The 15950-nt window shown below is 45.5% G+C and overlaps 1 long non-coding RNA gene across 1 annotated transcript in view; it reads left to right on the forward strand.

The window, feature by feature from the left end:
• Positions 1-2799: 2799 nt before the first annotated feature.
• LOC141567688 (uncharacterized) overlaps positions 2800-15950 on the forward strand; it is a 398636-nt gene continuing 385485 nt past the window's right edge. The window contains exon 1 of the long non-coding RNA XR_016022066.1: positions 2800-2872. This is a non-coding gene — a long non-coding RNA (uncharacterized LOC141567688). The remainder of the gene's footprint in view (positions 2873-15950) is intronic.

A 15950-nucleotide genomic window follows, 5' to 3' on the forward strand; every position in this document is an offset into this window, starting at 1 on the left:
CCAGCTGGTTTTCTGCAGGCGGACTAAGCCTTGGAAATCCAGGCACCTCCCAGCATAGGAGGCTAGGCTATCACTAAAACCAGAGTCTCCATTCCTTTACTCCATCTTGATTCCTTTAACAGAAGAGTTATTACTTTGATGTGTGAATCGTGCCTTTGATCAAAAGCTTGCTGGCTCCCTTGTGTCTCTTAGAACAAGACAGTAGTTCTATTGTGCTGGCGCATGTTGTAACATTTTGGACAGCAGAAATGACATTTACATGAAACAGCCATCCTTGGAAAGTACGAGATAAGACAATTTCAGCAGCGCCTCAAAGAAGAGTCCCCAACGTTGAGTTTAAATCAAACAGAAGTAATAGTGTGTCATCCAACTTCCCCTCTCTACCTGGTGTTAATTAAAATCCTGATAACAGAATTCAGTCAACATCCATACGAGGAAGGCCAAAGCACAGGTTAAAAATGTTTAGATGAAAGTGCAGTTAATCAGAATTAAAACAAAAACACTCCCACAAGTCTTCATTCTTATTTGGCGTCTACTGGATAAGATGATTAATAAGCAAAGGTAATTTCTAAGGACCCCCCACCCCCACTGCACCCCGTTGTACTTTCTGAACTGAACCATTTGAAATAATTGAACAATTACTTTGTGTAATGTTATCAAAGTTTATTAAATGGTTCCCACCAGCTTTGCCCAATTACCCAATCCTGATTTGCATATTGCAAAGCAGAGTGGTGAAAGGGGTTCCCAGAGTAGAATCTAGTTATTTCTGAGCAGAGAGAAGTTGTAAAGTCAGTTCAAATCCTTTCCTCTTACAGATTAGGAGGCTGAGGTTCAGAGGTGAACTGACCTGGCCGAGTTTCACACAAGCTACACAGAGGGCAGGGCTGTTTTCCAGAACCGCCATCTGTCTGAAGGTCTCTAAATCATGTCGGCCCCGACAGGCTTCCACATTCCTGCACGTCTCAATTCGTTCCAATTTAGATGTGACATCAAGCATGCACTTAAAATGCAAATCCACTCTGATAGGACAGGAAATAATAAAGGCAGATTATTCCAGTGCAATTCAGTAGCTCAAGGACCTTGGAATTTTGTAGTGACAGGATGAATGGTCCTAAATGAAACATTGTTCTTTTTTTTGGGGGTGGGGTGGGGTAAAAAATGAACTTCCAACACTTTCCACCTCTATCCCAGAAACCTCTTCCTAGATCTCATTTGGACCTTGCTTTTATTGTTAAATGGTTATTAGAAAGTTACCAACACATGCATAAGTGAGAGAGTCCCATAATGCCCCTGACATACATCCAACACTCAGTTCAATGAGGATTGACATACGACCTGTCCTGTTCTTTATTGCCTTATACCTCCCTGCTCACTGGACCATTTTAAAGCAAATGGCAGGCATTGTAACATTCTTCCCATTCCCACACATTCTTCAGCACGGACCTTGCTTTTTTATTTTGAGGTCATCACTAAGTCTGTGAAATGTGAGCTCGATGACAATTGTAAATAATGAAATATTATGCAGCCATTAAAATATTTTTGGCATGGGAAATATGCTTCATAATTGAAGAGCATTAAAGCACCAACAGAATATAGAGTGTGTAAACACACAGAGTCTGAAAGAGTGTATATCAGATTGTGGTTTCTTTTCTTTTTGATTACCTTTTTTACCTCCTCATTTTTCAATGAACATACGTCATTTGTGTAATAAAAAGAAACGAACCTGTGAGAGTGGAAAAGGGATGCTGAATTCTACTACTTAGATTGTAGGAAGACGGACCAGGGAGATGAAATAGCCCCTGACGTGTGTATGGGTCTCCTTAATCAAACTCGATAATAGGAGTGAAAGTGATTAAGCTTTTTTGATTAATAAATGCTTTATGAAGCACTTGCTCTGGGCCAGGCATTGTGCTACTGGTTGGGATTAGAATTATGAGACTGGAAAGAAAACAAATATGTCAGACTCTTACTACTCAAGGTGTGGTCCATGGGTCAGCATTGCCAGGGGACTTGCTAGAAATGCAGATTCTCAGGCCCCATCCCAGACTTACTGAATTAGAATCTGTTTATAATAAGCTCCCTAGGTAACTCAAGTGCACATTAAGGTCTACCAAGTGCTGGGCTGCAGCGGGGACATCCTTGACCGCGGGAATGTGTTTCATTGGTTTCTGCTTTCTCAGCCTTGCTCAGAGCCTGTTCAGTGGAGTGGATGGTGGAAATGGTCAGGCTTGTAAAGTGGCACCTGACGTGGGGTCCTGATGCACCTGTGTTGACCAGGTGACCAGCTTCTGCTCCTGCCTCGCAGCCTTTCTGACTTACCACTCCCAAGGAAGCATCTTTGGACGCCTTGGCCAGGCATTCGAGGCCCAGGAGAGAACACGCTTTTGCCATTGATCTCTTCATTCTTGAGCATCCATCCATCCTCTCAACCCTGTGCCATTAGGAGCTCTGAGAAGATTGATCCCCATCTTCCCTGTTCCTTAAAGCCCAGGTGCCATGCCATCCTCTCCAGGAGGCAGCAGGACTTCTTCCTTCTCCACGGCCTACCTACCATCTGTGGCATTCACTGGCCCCTTACACACATGTGGCCCAACGCCTCAGTTTCCTTACCTGTAAAATGGAAATATTAGTTCCTTCTGCACAGGAAGTCTTGAGACTAAATTGAGAAGTGTATATATAAAGCACCGAGGATGACGTCTGCTGAATAGGTTCCAGGAACGGTTCTAAGCTTATTAACACCAGACAAACATTGAAATTCACGATAATTCTATGAAGCAGGTACATTATTCTTATTTTACAGATGAGGAGACAGACACAGAGAGATCGACTGACTTGCCCAAGGTCACCACGGCAAGTGAAGGGGAAAACAGAGGTAAGCACCAGTGCCTAACTCATACATGCACACTTTCTGAAATTGGGAAAGGAGCACAAAACATGAGATCGACCCTCTTCATAAAATTGTAAGTGTACAATACATTGTTGTTGACTATCGGCGCAGTATTGTACAGCTGATGTTCTAGAACTTACTTGTATTGCTTAACTGAAACCTTATACCTCTTGAATAGCAACTCCCCATTTCCCTCTCCCCCATTCTGCTCTCTGCTTTTATGAGTTTGACTGTTTTAGATTCCACTTATATAGTGGAATTTGTCCTTCTGTGTCTGGCTAATTTCACTTAGTACAATGTCCTCAGGGCTCATCCATACTGTCACAAATGGCAGGATTTCTTTCTTTTTCAAGGCTGAATAATATTCCATTGTATGTATTTAGAAATTGGAACCTTGTTGGTGGGAATGTAAATTTGTGCAGGCACTATAAAAAAACAGTATGGAGGTTCTTCAAAAGAACTACCTTCAGACCCAGCAAAGGCAAGATTTGGAAACAATCCCAATGTCCATCGATGGATGAAGACGTGAAGTACCCCTTCTTAAATGCCTGTGTTTGGTGATGACTCAGCAGTGGGACAGTGAAGGTGGTTACTTCTGTCCTCCTGTCCCAGCCTCCCAGAACCAAGCCTAATTATATGATTGTGTAAATCAATGCATGACTGGTTACATACTTTCCCTGTCAACTGTTCACATGTAGGTGCTGTGGTTTGGTTGGAACTTAGGGACCCTCTCTGTCCCCACTGGCTGGTTTGGATGTCTTGGAACAAAAGCTCATCCAGGCTTTTTTGGTGAGGAATTATGGGCTTCTCCAGCAGCAGACATATGGTCCTCCAGTGGCATTAGTAGTTCTTTCTGGACATCATACTTGGTTGGCTGATGGAAATAAGAGTTAGGAACTAGAGTTCCTAACCAGGACTCCCTGGAACTAGAGTTAGGAGACATGGGTTAGAGCTCCTTGATTTACATGCTGTGTGCTTATCAATCTTTCTGAGCCTCAGTTACCTTGTGTATAAAATGGGGACTGTGATGGCCACGGCACAGGGTTGTTGTAAGAGTTGAATGGGAGCATGGAGAGAAAGATCTTTCAGACTATTGATGTTCAAAGCACAGTCCACTAGAAGGTGAAGACTTTGAATGCAGAAACCATAAGTAGTTATTGAACATAACATTGTGTGTTCTTTCTTTTACTTGAAATTAGATTCCAAGTAGAGTTCAAGTTACTAGTCTCCATAGTTGCTTTAAATCACTAAACTACTGTACCCTTGGGTTGATGTATCTCAATTACCTGGACCATTTTTACTAGACAATGACATATCAAACATCTGTAAGCATCTTTGTTCCTTTTGCCTCATAATTTAGGATAAATTCCTAGGAGAGGGTGATTATCAGGATAGGAGGGAATATTATGCTCACTATTCTGAGTCTTCATGTGCAATTTTATTTTTGGTGTCTTATAGCATTGTGCAAATTTTACCCTGGCTTCACTAGCATTGGGTTTTTACCATAGTTTTAAAAATTAAAACCAAAAAAACCATAACTCAGGCATCATTCAGTCAACTGAGTCCATTTCACATATGCATAACATTGCATTTATCACATCAAGTGATAAACAGTTTATTCCGACTTTCTTCCAGCTCCCCACCCCACCCAGATGTGAGCCACATGAAGAGTCTGGTCATCTTTCACAGCTGGAACATAGTAGGTTTGCAATAATTATTTGTTGAAATGATCTCTGCTATCTTGCTGAACAAAGTGGTCACTTTATAGTGTATTGAAATAAAACTTAAATTTAGTTTTGCCTGGGATGGTAGGTGTTGGATTAGAACCAAGGCTCTGTTGGGCTCCAAAGAGGCTCAGGAAATGGAGTGTCTGAGGTTTCTCAAAGCACAGCTGCCTTCCTATGAAGAGGTGCGGGCGAAACCTCTCAGCCTAATGTTTTGCAGAGGAAATTTGGGTCCCTAACCCAGTAAACTAATTACAGATGGGATAGTTCCCATCAAAGGCACAGTGACGCAGGCTGGGAGGTATCGGCAAGCACACATACTGCCTGATTTAGTCCAATGCAGTCCCTGATCTAAAGAGACAAAGGCTGGAAGTACAACCTGCATATAATTGCAACAAGGGAGGCTGTTTTCAAAGCAGGGTTTTTAATAACTTAGTTTAAGCTGGGAACCAGACTGAGATAAGGGCTTGGCTGATGAGGAGGCTGTGTGTAAAGAATGAATGTGTTGTGGTTTCAGGAGGGGCAATGCAGGAGCTCGAGAGCTCGAGAGGCTGCTGGGAAGGTGGAGGCCGGTAGGAAGATGAGTGAGGTCAGTCAGGGCTCAGTTGGAGGGTACTTTGAAATAACAGAGAGATGCTTGATATGTTACAGGGAAAGAAAAGCTGGTACAGCTAGGGAAGAATGGCTTCCGGATACCAAGAAGTGAGAGGAGAGAGAGTGATGATGGAAGGAAGGCACTTGTGGGGCATCTCTTGCTGGGTTGGGGAGGAGTGGGCTACTGCCCTGTTCTCCAGACATCTCCTCTATGGGTGCATGTGTGTGCAGAGGGGAGAGGCAGCCTGAGGGAGGGTGCTGGGACAGTGCCTTCTGGCACCGTCCATCTGCTTCAGCCACTCACCCTCCACGACTGCCAGTCCAGCCCTCTTCACCCTCTCCCATCCTTCAGCCCAAAGCCCTAGACTCTTCACATGCCAGCTGGACTTCCACCAAAATATCTTTAGTGGTTGCCTCATCTCTTTCTTTCCAACACTCCATCTTCCTGGCTGCTGCCCAGAATGAGTGACCTTTCGAAGGAATTCATCTGATCTCATTATTTCTCTATTGAAAACGCTCTAATTGTTCCCCACCACTGCCAGGCCATCTCTCTGGTGTGGCATTCAAGGCCTTCCACAAGCCGTTCCCAGAAGGCCCTTTCTGTTTCTCATCTGCAGCTACGTCCCCCACATCATGCTTCCTTCGCTTCAGGCCCCTGGGAGGATTTCCTTGTCGCAGATTTATGTGCTTTTGTATGAGTCATTCTGTCATCCTGGAATTCCCTTCCCCCTTGTCTACCTGGAAAATTCCCATTCATTCTTTAAGGACTGGTTCAAATGCTGCCTGCTTTAGGGACACTACTTTGTTCCCATTTTAAAAAGGAAATGGTCATAGAGTACCTATTATGTACTGGGCAATTCACAAAGCTAATCATATTTTGACATTTCAAGGACACTAAGAAGTAGAGGAAACTGAGCCCACGGTGGTGAAGTGACTCGCTTGGGGTCATCCAGCCAGCATTGGGAGAGAGCTGGGGCTGGACTCCACATCTTCCTGATTCCAAGGCCCATGGACATTAGGCAGTGTCCTCAGCAGCCCCCAAATTATGGTATGGTGGCACTGCTTTTTCGTAAGTTCAGTGAGGGTGGTCCTATTTGTCTGGGGTTTGGAATAAGGAATCTGAGACCCTAAAAAGTCCTGAGTCACCGTCAGTATTGCAAGAAGCTGTTAGTCTAGTGAAGAGACAGAGATATTTTATTGAAACATTTCTACCTTCACTATCAAAAGATATGTTTCTTGGTCAGATGTCAGTTAGCCAGAAGCTTCTGACACCCAGGCCACCTGACTGCTAAGTACCCTGGACTTAGGAACCTGCAGCCCAGGAATGAGATGGCGTGTCCCCTCCTTGGAGGCCTGGACACTTCTTGTCTCTCTCTCTCTTTGCCTAGATGGCTCTCACCTCTTTTTCAGGCATCAACTTGGATGTTCCTTCCTTGGGGAAGACTTTCATGAACTTCGAGTCCCTCAGACACTCTGTCTCCTCCATGGCTCTTGCTTTAACCGGAGTTACATTTGGAAGCAAATTGGGAGAGTGGTTTGTTTAATTCCTGCCCCTCCTGCTGAACTGGGAGTGCCACGAGGAGGAGAAATAGTGATCTTGTTGCTGTTATTCTTTAGCTTTGTCTCCTCGGTGCCTGGCACACGTCTGTCAACAAATCTTTGTGGACGTCGTGAAGGGCACAGAGCAGACACGCTCAGTGACTTCTTGAATGAGAGTGGCGTAGTGGAGGTTCTGCTCAATCTCTGCCGCTAGGGGGCAGAGTCAGGAGAGCGCTGTGGAAAGTCCATTCCCAGGGTGCTGAAGTCATGGTGGGGGGCGCTGTGGAGGAGATCCTGTGAAAAGGGGAGCAAGGAAAAAAAGAGGCACAGGAAACGGGCTGTGGGGAAAAGAAGTCTAGACCTAGTCTCTACACTATGACACTCGGTCCTTTCAACCTGTCTCCTCTTCTGGAAAATGGGCATTTGGACAAAATAACACTTGAGACCCTTTCCTACATCTGTAGTTGATGTTGGCAGGATATGGTAAGAAATGGCCTAAACTGAGGGCTGGGGCCAGAGCATAAAACAAATAGAGACCTTCCTTGCGGAGCTTGATTGCTAGTGGGAGGAAACAGAAAAGCCAGTAGACGGCTAGAGAAGGGGATGGGTGGTGATAAGTCCCGTGGAGGACAAGGCATCAGGAGAGGACAGCAGAGGGGCCCGTGGGAGCTCTTCTGGGGGGTGGCCGGGCAGTGAGGTGAGGTGAATGAAGGGAGGGAGTGAGCCGGGCAGGTGTCTGAGAACAACGTCTGTATGTCTCTCCCTTTAAGGGGCTTCTGTTTCTAAGTTGCTGGTCTCTGCACCTCAAGTGTTCAAGAAGTCTTTCGGTTTGTAGGTGCCATCTTTGTGTGTTTCTAATATCTACATACCATGTGGCAGCTTTCTGTATCTCTCTCCAATCTGATCCTTCAGTTTCTGTGTTCTTTGAAGACGGCAGTCTGTCTGAGAGATACATATTCTCTTTGCCTGGAGGGAATGGCATTATCTGGGTTGCAGTCTGGGCTGAAGCAGATTCTCCTTTGGGCAGGAACATGGATGCTGGGACACCTGCTGAGCCACGTCATTTTACCTCTCCCAGAAACAGTGTTGCAGAATTTGATGGCTGATCATTTCATGCCCAATGTTGTGATGATTTCAAAGTAAGCTTTCAGAATTAATTCATTAATGATCATGAAGCATTTGGGGGAGAATCAGTGCCCGACAAAATGGCCGGTGTGGAATTCCCGAAGCGGGAGACTCTGGCACATGAATGAGGACTTTTCTTGTCTGCACACCTGGTTGCTGAGAGGGGACACCTCAGATCATGGCAGACAAGAGAGGCGGCACTCGTAAGCGCCAGGTATTTGGCTCTCACGCTTGTCGGTGATTCATGAAGTGATTATCCATGTTAAAAACCACTTCATGAATCAACCAGGATCTGGAAAAAAGATTTAACCATAATGAGCTTATTTCCATAGACATGGGACCAGACTCACTGGTGGGTCACATAGTTGCTGTGGCTGAGACTTCACACCCTGCCCTCCTGCCACCTCCTCATTTCTGACAGGCTCGTTTCAGGCCTCATTATCCTTCGTTGCTTTGCTCTCTAACCAAGAGCTGCCACATCCAGGAACCTTGCCAGTGGTGGAATCAGAGTCCTTCGTCAGCTTAGAGTTGGGCATGTCTTGGGGTCTGTTATGGGCTGAACTGAGCCCCGTCTCATATGTTGAGATGCATGTGTTGAGACACAATTCATAGGTTGAAGTCCTAACCCTTAGTACCTCCAAATGTGACTGTATTTGGAGGTTTATTTGGGATGTGACCCCAAGAAGCACTGTGAGGGACCGAGGAGGTGAGTCAAGGAAGAGATCACAGCTAATACATGGGGTGTCAGTGAGTGACTTACTGCTGTGGGTTCCTGGGTTCATTCTCACTGGTGACCCTCTGGTGAGTACGTGGAACCCCTTGAACTGTTTCACCAAAGGCCAAGGAAGCTGAGGGTTTTATCTACCGATCCTGCCCCTCATTGATTGGGGGTCTTCAGCACACTAGCTTATCTTTTTCACGGGCCAAACCTGCTCTCAGCCAGGGAGACTCAAGGAGATGTTGGGTGTATCGGAATGTTGGCAAATGATCCCTGGGGTGGGCTGAGGGGCTCGGGGTGGCAGCCATAGGGTCAGCTACACCAAGCTCCTTCCTCTCCAGACCTTTCCTTCTGTGGGCTCCAGCAGGTTCTGCACGTAGCCCACCCAGACACAAAGCGTTTTCCTCTCTCTCTCTCTCTCTGGCTGAGTTTTCAACTTCTTTCCAAGAGGCATTTGCTCCATGAACACCCAGCATCTGTTTCAGATGCAGCACTTCAATAGGGACACTTCTGTTCCTTCAGACTCCCCGCTCAGTTAGATGAAAGGCAGAGTCTCCCAGAAACCGGAATGAAAGGATTCTTCGGCCAGGCTGCCTTTTTGTTGAAAGGAGCCCGTCTTCTCACAGCTCTCTGCATCCCGTTGCTGCAGAGGACCCTGGGTTAACCAGGCAGCACAGCAGCAGGGTGGAGAGGAGCTTCTGGAGCAATTGCCGTCATTTCTCAAATGGCCATATTTCCAAGTGGTGTACTTGTGGGTTCTGTTCTGCTTTGAAAGAGAGTCTGATGTAATTTCGAGAAGATTGTGCTCTCTGAGTGGTTTGATAAGTGTTTTGATATGGCCGCTAAACTTCCAGCTTTTGGGGTTGGGGAAAGTATCCCAAGTACCATCCGTGCCAAGTATTAAGTGCATTCAGTTTTCCTGTCCGAGAAGAAGATGTGTCAGAAATGATGGCCAACGTGGAAGCTGAGTCTTTGGGGTGTTGTTTGGGGACCTCTGGATGGAGAGGAAGAGAGACTGTGGTTGGGGATTTTCAAAGGTTGGGTCAAACATCAAGAAAAAAAATATATAAATAAAACAAACTGAACACCAGGGGGTTGAACAGGCCCACCAAGTAGAGCCCCTGTTTGTCCCTTAATTTGGGTTCCCCAAATCGTGCTGGAGACAAGAACCTGGGTGCTGGGAGTTTGTTTGGGAGGTGACTCAAGGAAGTACACTGAGGGAGCAGAGAAAGCAAGATGGGCAGGGAAGGAGGAAAGCCAGTGAAGGGTGTGTTAATGAGCTGGTGTTTGATGAGGGTGCTGGGTCCAGTCGCACTGGGGACCTTATGAAGAACACACTTCAGACTGTCCCACAGAGGATGGGGAGGCTGAGAATTTATCCATTGAATCCTGTCCCCTAGTAGTTGACATGTGTCCCTGGGTTCGTTGACTCCCTTTCGCTTCTTATTGCCTTTAAGGCAGCTGAGTGTCCTTTTCTGGGGCCCACTAGATGTGGGATGCTGGGGACTGTCCACCACAGCTGTGTTGAAATCAGGGGGCTGCAGGGATGGGGCACAGCACATCACAGAGGCTACAGACTCTCAGTTTGATGAATTAAGGTCATTCATCCCTTTCATCTATCTTACTCACATTCGAGCACTTAGATTGTGCCCACTGTGCTAAAAGCTGGAGATGGAGTGGTGAATTCTCATGCTCCTGTGTCTTAGGCAGCTCAGGGTTAGAGGGGAAGGCAACGGAACTTACATAGTTTCAAGGTCCTCAGAGCCAAAAGGCCCTCTCCTGTGGGGAGGGAATCAGGCCAGGTGAGATCAAGCTGCAGGGCCTTAAATATTCCCATACACACAGGGGAAACTGATCTGGAGATGGTCCTTCTGGAAGGGGCTCTGTTGTCCCATCTTGGTGTGGGAAGAATGGTGTGTATATGGATGGGAGAAGAAGAGGCTGATTTTGCCCCTCTTGAGATCATTTGCTTATTGGCAATCAGTTCCTCTATTCTACTCCAGCTCCCAGGGAGTAGACGTGCCGCTTATCGAGGAGGGATGCTAGCTCTGAAGGAGGACTTCCACGAAGGTTAGGCTGTTCACACTTACAGATGCTCGCAAAGAGGTCCTGAGGGTATGACTAATGACGAACAGAAGGCACCAAGGGGGATGTGATGGGTCACACTCGCGTGGCTGGCAGATGTTGGGTGCCGTTCAGGAAGAGAGGCTGGCCTGGGAAAGGAGGACGAGCCCAGCTTCGTCCCGCTGACTGAGGCGTCAGGGCCAGGCAGGTCAGGCTGATGGCTCTAGTACAGCTACCCATCTTCTTCGTGCCTGTCTGCCTGGCCCTGCCTGATTTTCCTTTCTTTGTATCTTGGCATCGACTCCTTCAGATTCTGGCAGCTCTCTCCTCCATGTGTAGCATTATCTCCAAATTCCTGTCTTGCCCTGATAATTCAGTCTGGTTCCCAGTGAGGCCGGCTGATGCTATGGAATCAGATAAAGCTGGACTCGAAACCCAGCTCTATCACTTAAGAGTTGTGAAGCATGGAGCAGTCACGGTCCTCCAGTTTCCTCTTCTCTCCAGCATCTCTGCTCTAAAGTCCCCTCAGGGGTCCTCCCTGACACCTTAACTAAAAGGACCCACCCATTCCTCTCTAACCCTTACCTTGCTTTATTTTTCTCCAAGGCTGTTATTGCCATCAGACATTTAAATATTTGTTTTGACTTGTTTATTGTGTGTATGTGTCCCACCAGGTTATCGGCCTTATGACAACGGAAACTGTAAAATGTTCCATGCTCTATTATTCAATGCACAAAACAGTGTCCAGCACATAGTAGGCTCTCAATAAATATTTGTTGAATGAATGCATGAAAAAAAATCAACCTCTCAAGACTGTGGCTGTGAAGAGGCTAAGTGTGACCCTAGAATACAGAATTACTCAACGCTGGGCCTCGAGGACCCATCCCCTCAGAAATAATAAGACTGGTCCTCTTCTAGTTTTTGTTTGAAACAGTAAAGACCTACATGAAACACACAGCAAGCATTCATTTAATCAGCTGGACTTACTATACCAGCATGTCTAAGGCAATATTTTGTTGAATTTCACCCTGCATTTGAAAGCAAAACAATTCGCATTTGAAAATCTCATTACCAGCATCTCGCCTCCAAATCCATTAACGGCCTGAGTGTTTCTGGCAACCAAGATCACCGCGGATTATAGTATGAAATGCAGCTCTGGGGAAAACTGTATGTTTCAAGATGTTTGTACCATTCAATTGTCAAATATTCACACAGTCATGATTCTCAAAGAAAGCACACAATGTAGGGAAATTGGTAACAAAATAAAAGCTCAGGGATGTATTGAGATGAGGCGGCCAAAGGATTCCTCTCTGACATATCTAATCCCAAGGACGGGAAATTAAAAACCGTGTGAGAATATCAATGCCTCACACCGAGGAAGGCTTGCTTTTCTTGAGTGAGAATCCAGGTCTCACTCACATCGCGATCTCAGACTTCTTCACTGGAACTTCAGGTCTCCCTGCAACCACCCTTCCTCCCATCTCCCAAACAGGGGCCTCTTCTTCTCCTACCCAGACTCTCTACTCGAGGTAAACCCAGCTAGTCACCAGTCCCCGGATCCACATGGCCCTCCTTGTCTTGGTGAACTTGGATGACGTCACAGACCATCAGAGCCGGAGAGGTTCTATAAGGTTAATAATGAAAAAAAAAAAGAGGGTTAGGGTTCTGTGGTCATATGAGTTTGGGAACTACAGCATATGTTACCTTCCTCTTGGACCTTTCCAACTCACACAGGCATGCTCAAGGCTCTGAGATGCCCCATGGCCAAGAGCCCTGTTTATATTTATTTAACCTAGCATTGTCCAAAGTGAGCTGACCATGCAGCCTTTAATTTGACCATATAAACTATTTGTACTATGGAAAACTAGTGTACAAACTGAAATCCCCCCTATTTCAACAGATGAGGAAATGAAGACCAGGGAAGCTACTGAAAGTCCTCGATCAATGACAGAACCGGGAAGGACTGGACACCAGGGACCATGACAGCCAGTTCAGGGCTCTTCTACTGCCCTCCCTCAATTCACTTCAATCCATCCCCTCCCCTCCTGTCCCCTCCCTTCCCCTCCTCTTCTCTCCCCTCCTACCCTATCCACTCCTTGAATATTGCTTGGGTACCTGTCATACCCGGCACTTTCTGGGTGCTGGGGACACACTGATGAATCAGACAGACTCAAGACTGGGCGACACAGAATACGACTCTGCCATCACAGAGTTCAGAGTCCAATTTATAACTTCTCATCATTTTCTCCCCTTCTTTTCTCTCTTTCCCTCCCCTCTTTCCTTCCTCTCTCCCTCATTCCAGATCATTCTTCACTTTGAACAAGATAAATGTCCCTCAGCCTTCACTTAAATTGCATCACTCCCTGGGTGAGGTCCTTAATTGATTCCTTTTTGTCTCTCAGAACAGCTTTAGTGTGTGGGGCTGTGAGCTCCATGACAGCAGGGCCTGTGCTGCTCTCATTTGCTCTGCTGAGCAGAATACCTGGCTGGTAGTAGGTGCTCAGTCGATACCTGTCCCATGGCTGACTGTGTGTTCATCCTGCCAGACATCCTCGGACCTTATAACTCGGCTGCTAAGCCTGAAGCCTTCCCTCCCAGCCAGGTCGTAGCCCTGATGGACTCTCCACACAACCCCACATTCCTTTCCTTGTGATTTTTCTTGAACTGATTTCTCAGCAAAGGAAAGCAAGCATTCACTCCCATGTTGATTCAAATCTCATATCCAGATTAATTTCTCACCTTTTTCCTTCCTTCCTTCCTTCCTTCCTTCCTTCCTTCCTTCCTTCCTTCCTTCCTTCCTTCCTTCCTTCCTCCCTCCCTCCCTCCCTCCCTCCCTCTCAACCCTGCTCTTCATTAGGCATTATGCCAGGTCCTATGAATACAAATACGAATCATGAGTAACCCCTGTCTTTGAGGATTTCATGGTTCAGTGCAGAAGACATGAGAGTAAATAATTATAACGCAGTGTAATTTTGCCATGACGAGGCATGCGCAAGCTGCCAGAGGTCTACAAATAGAGAGTCAGCTCATGTGGGGTCAGGAAAGGCCTCTGGAAGAAGGGGATTTACTAGCTGATCCTCGAAGTGCAACATGCAGTAAGACTGGAGAAAACTTGCTGGGGTTGGTGCAGAGGAAGGGAGTATCAGACATAAGCAAGAGCTCTAAACCAGGGATATCACATCTTCCACGTTCCCAGCTACGGGAGGGGACCTTGTCATCTCTAAATGCTTTTTGGAGTCGAACCTCAGATCAAGCCTCAGATTTACTCTTTCTTCTCAGACAAGTTACTGAGCTTCAGAGTGCATCACTTGTGGAATCTGAGTGTTAGCAGGGGGATTAGCACATAGTAGCAGCTCAGTAAATGTATGTTGAACAGATGAATGACTAGCTACCTGACAATGTTTGTCGTTGAAAGTATTTAAAATGATGATGAGGAAATTGCTTGTCATATGTCGCTCCTTTTTTTTTTTTTTTTTTTTTTTTTAAAGAAATGTATAGGGAGGACAGGGTGTGGGCTGACATCTGAGAGGAACTTGGTTCCTCTGTTCCCTCCCAAGAAGATTCCCTAACTTCCATTAGCTCCTCTTTCTTGCTTGCCAACTTTGGCCTTGACCTTTCTATTTAAATATAAATAATAAGATAAATGGAGCCTATGATTACTCACCTCTACAACCCCCATTTTTCTGAATAAAATGGACTTTGTGCAGCAGCACAGTGTTGGCGGTGACCCTTTTTAAAATTGCCCGGTAATCAGATTTTGCTAAATCAGACTTTTCTTTCTTCATTCTCCTGACCTTTTGCCCTGCATTAAAATAAAATCTTTCTGTGTCACAGTCCCCTGTCAGGGGCTGGCTACTCCTCCCTCTGCTGTCATCTTCTCCTTTAATGAGTTGCTCCAATGAGCTCTGCCAGCCGTCCTGACCCTGAAGTAGAACCATATTTTAGGCACTCCCTTTGTTTCAGAAGAAACGACGAAGGCGTGGGTGGCAGTTATCAAGTAAATAGCTGTGCCAATCACTGTGTCTGGTGTCTTGCATTCAGTGTCACATTTAATTCTTACAGTGACCGTGGTTGTTACAGCAATTCCAAGTTCAGGCTTCACCCAGGCCAATTACATCAGAATCTCAGGGGTAAGGTCTAGACATTGGTACTTTAAAAAAATGCTCCAGGCCATTCTAACATGTAGGCAAAGTTTTAAATCACTGCCTTACACCAGATTGCCTCTCAGAAAGCATGTTTCAGAGAATTTTAGGAACTATCAATATAAATGCCAGTTTGAGGATGAAAGGGAACTTGGAGTGAGGCCTCTGGTTGTGGCATAACTTGTTCTTAGGCAAGAACAAATTTTGTGGCATTATTTACAATAGCCATGATATTAAAACAAGTTAGGCATCCATTGATGGATGAATGGATAAATATATATATCACACACAATGGAATATTAGTCATACGAACGAATGAAATCTTGCCATTTGCAAAAACATGGATGGACCTAGAAGGTGTTATGCTAAGTGAAATAAGTCATAGAAAGACAAATGCTATATGATCTCACTTGTACATAGAATCTGAAAAATAAAACAAATGAGCAAACAAAATGAAAGAGAAACAGATTCATAGATACAGGAAACAAACTGGTGGTTACCAGAGAGGAGAGGGGTTGGGGGTGGTTGGTGAAAGAGTTGAAGGGGATTAAGAGGTACAAATTTCCCGTTGTAAAATAAATAATTCATGGCGTTGTAGTGTACAGCGTAGGGAATGTAGTCAATAATATTGTAATAACTTTGTATGGTTGACAGATGGTAACTAGACTTGTGGGGGGGATCATTTTGCAATTTATATAAATATGGAATCACTGTGATGTACCTGAAACTAATAGGATATTGCGTGTCAATTATACTCCAATAAATAAAAGAATATGTTCTCGAGGGAATAATCTAGTCAATCAAAAATGCTATCTGAGGCTTTTGCCTAAACGTAAGAGGACATGTGATACCAATAGCAGCAATACCCAGGGGACATTTCATAAAGTAACACAGGAAGGAAGACTAGCATGAACAGCTTTCCTAACAAGGGAAAGGTTTTCATGTAGCTCCCATCCTAAGAGTTATGTTCATGGTGCTAAAAGTCAGTGTGGCCTCGTGCGGGCTGCACTTAAGATCCTCCACTGCACAGACTCAGACAGGAAATTCCATCCAGGAAGACATTGTGTGCATTTGGCAGATCCCACACTAAGAAGTTTAACAAATTCCTTTATTGCAATTAACAGAAAGAGCTTCTTTTAAGAAGTGATTGGTCTATT

This window comes from Rhinolophus sinicus, chromosome 8 (genome assembly GCF_057876585.1).
Source record: "Rhinolophus sinicus isolate RSI-liver-muscle chromosome 8, RSI-T2T, whole genome shotgun sequence".
Taxonomy (NCBI): Eukaryota; Metazoa; Chordata; class Mammalia; order Chiroptera; family Rhinolophidae; genus Rhinolophus; species Rhinolophus sinicus.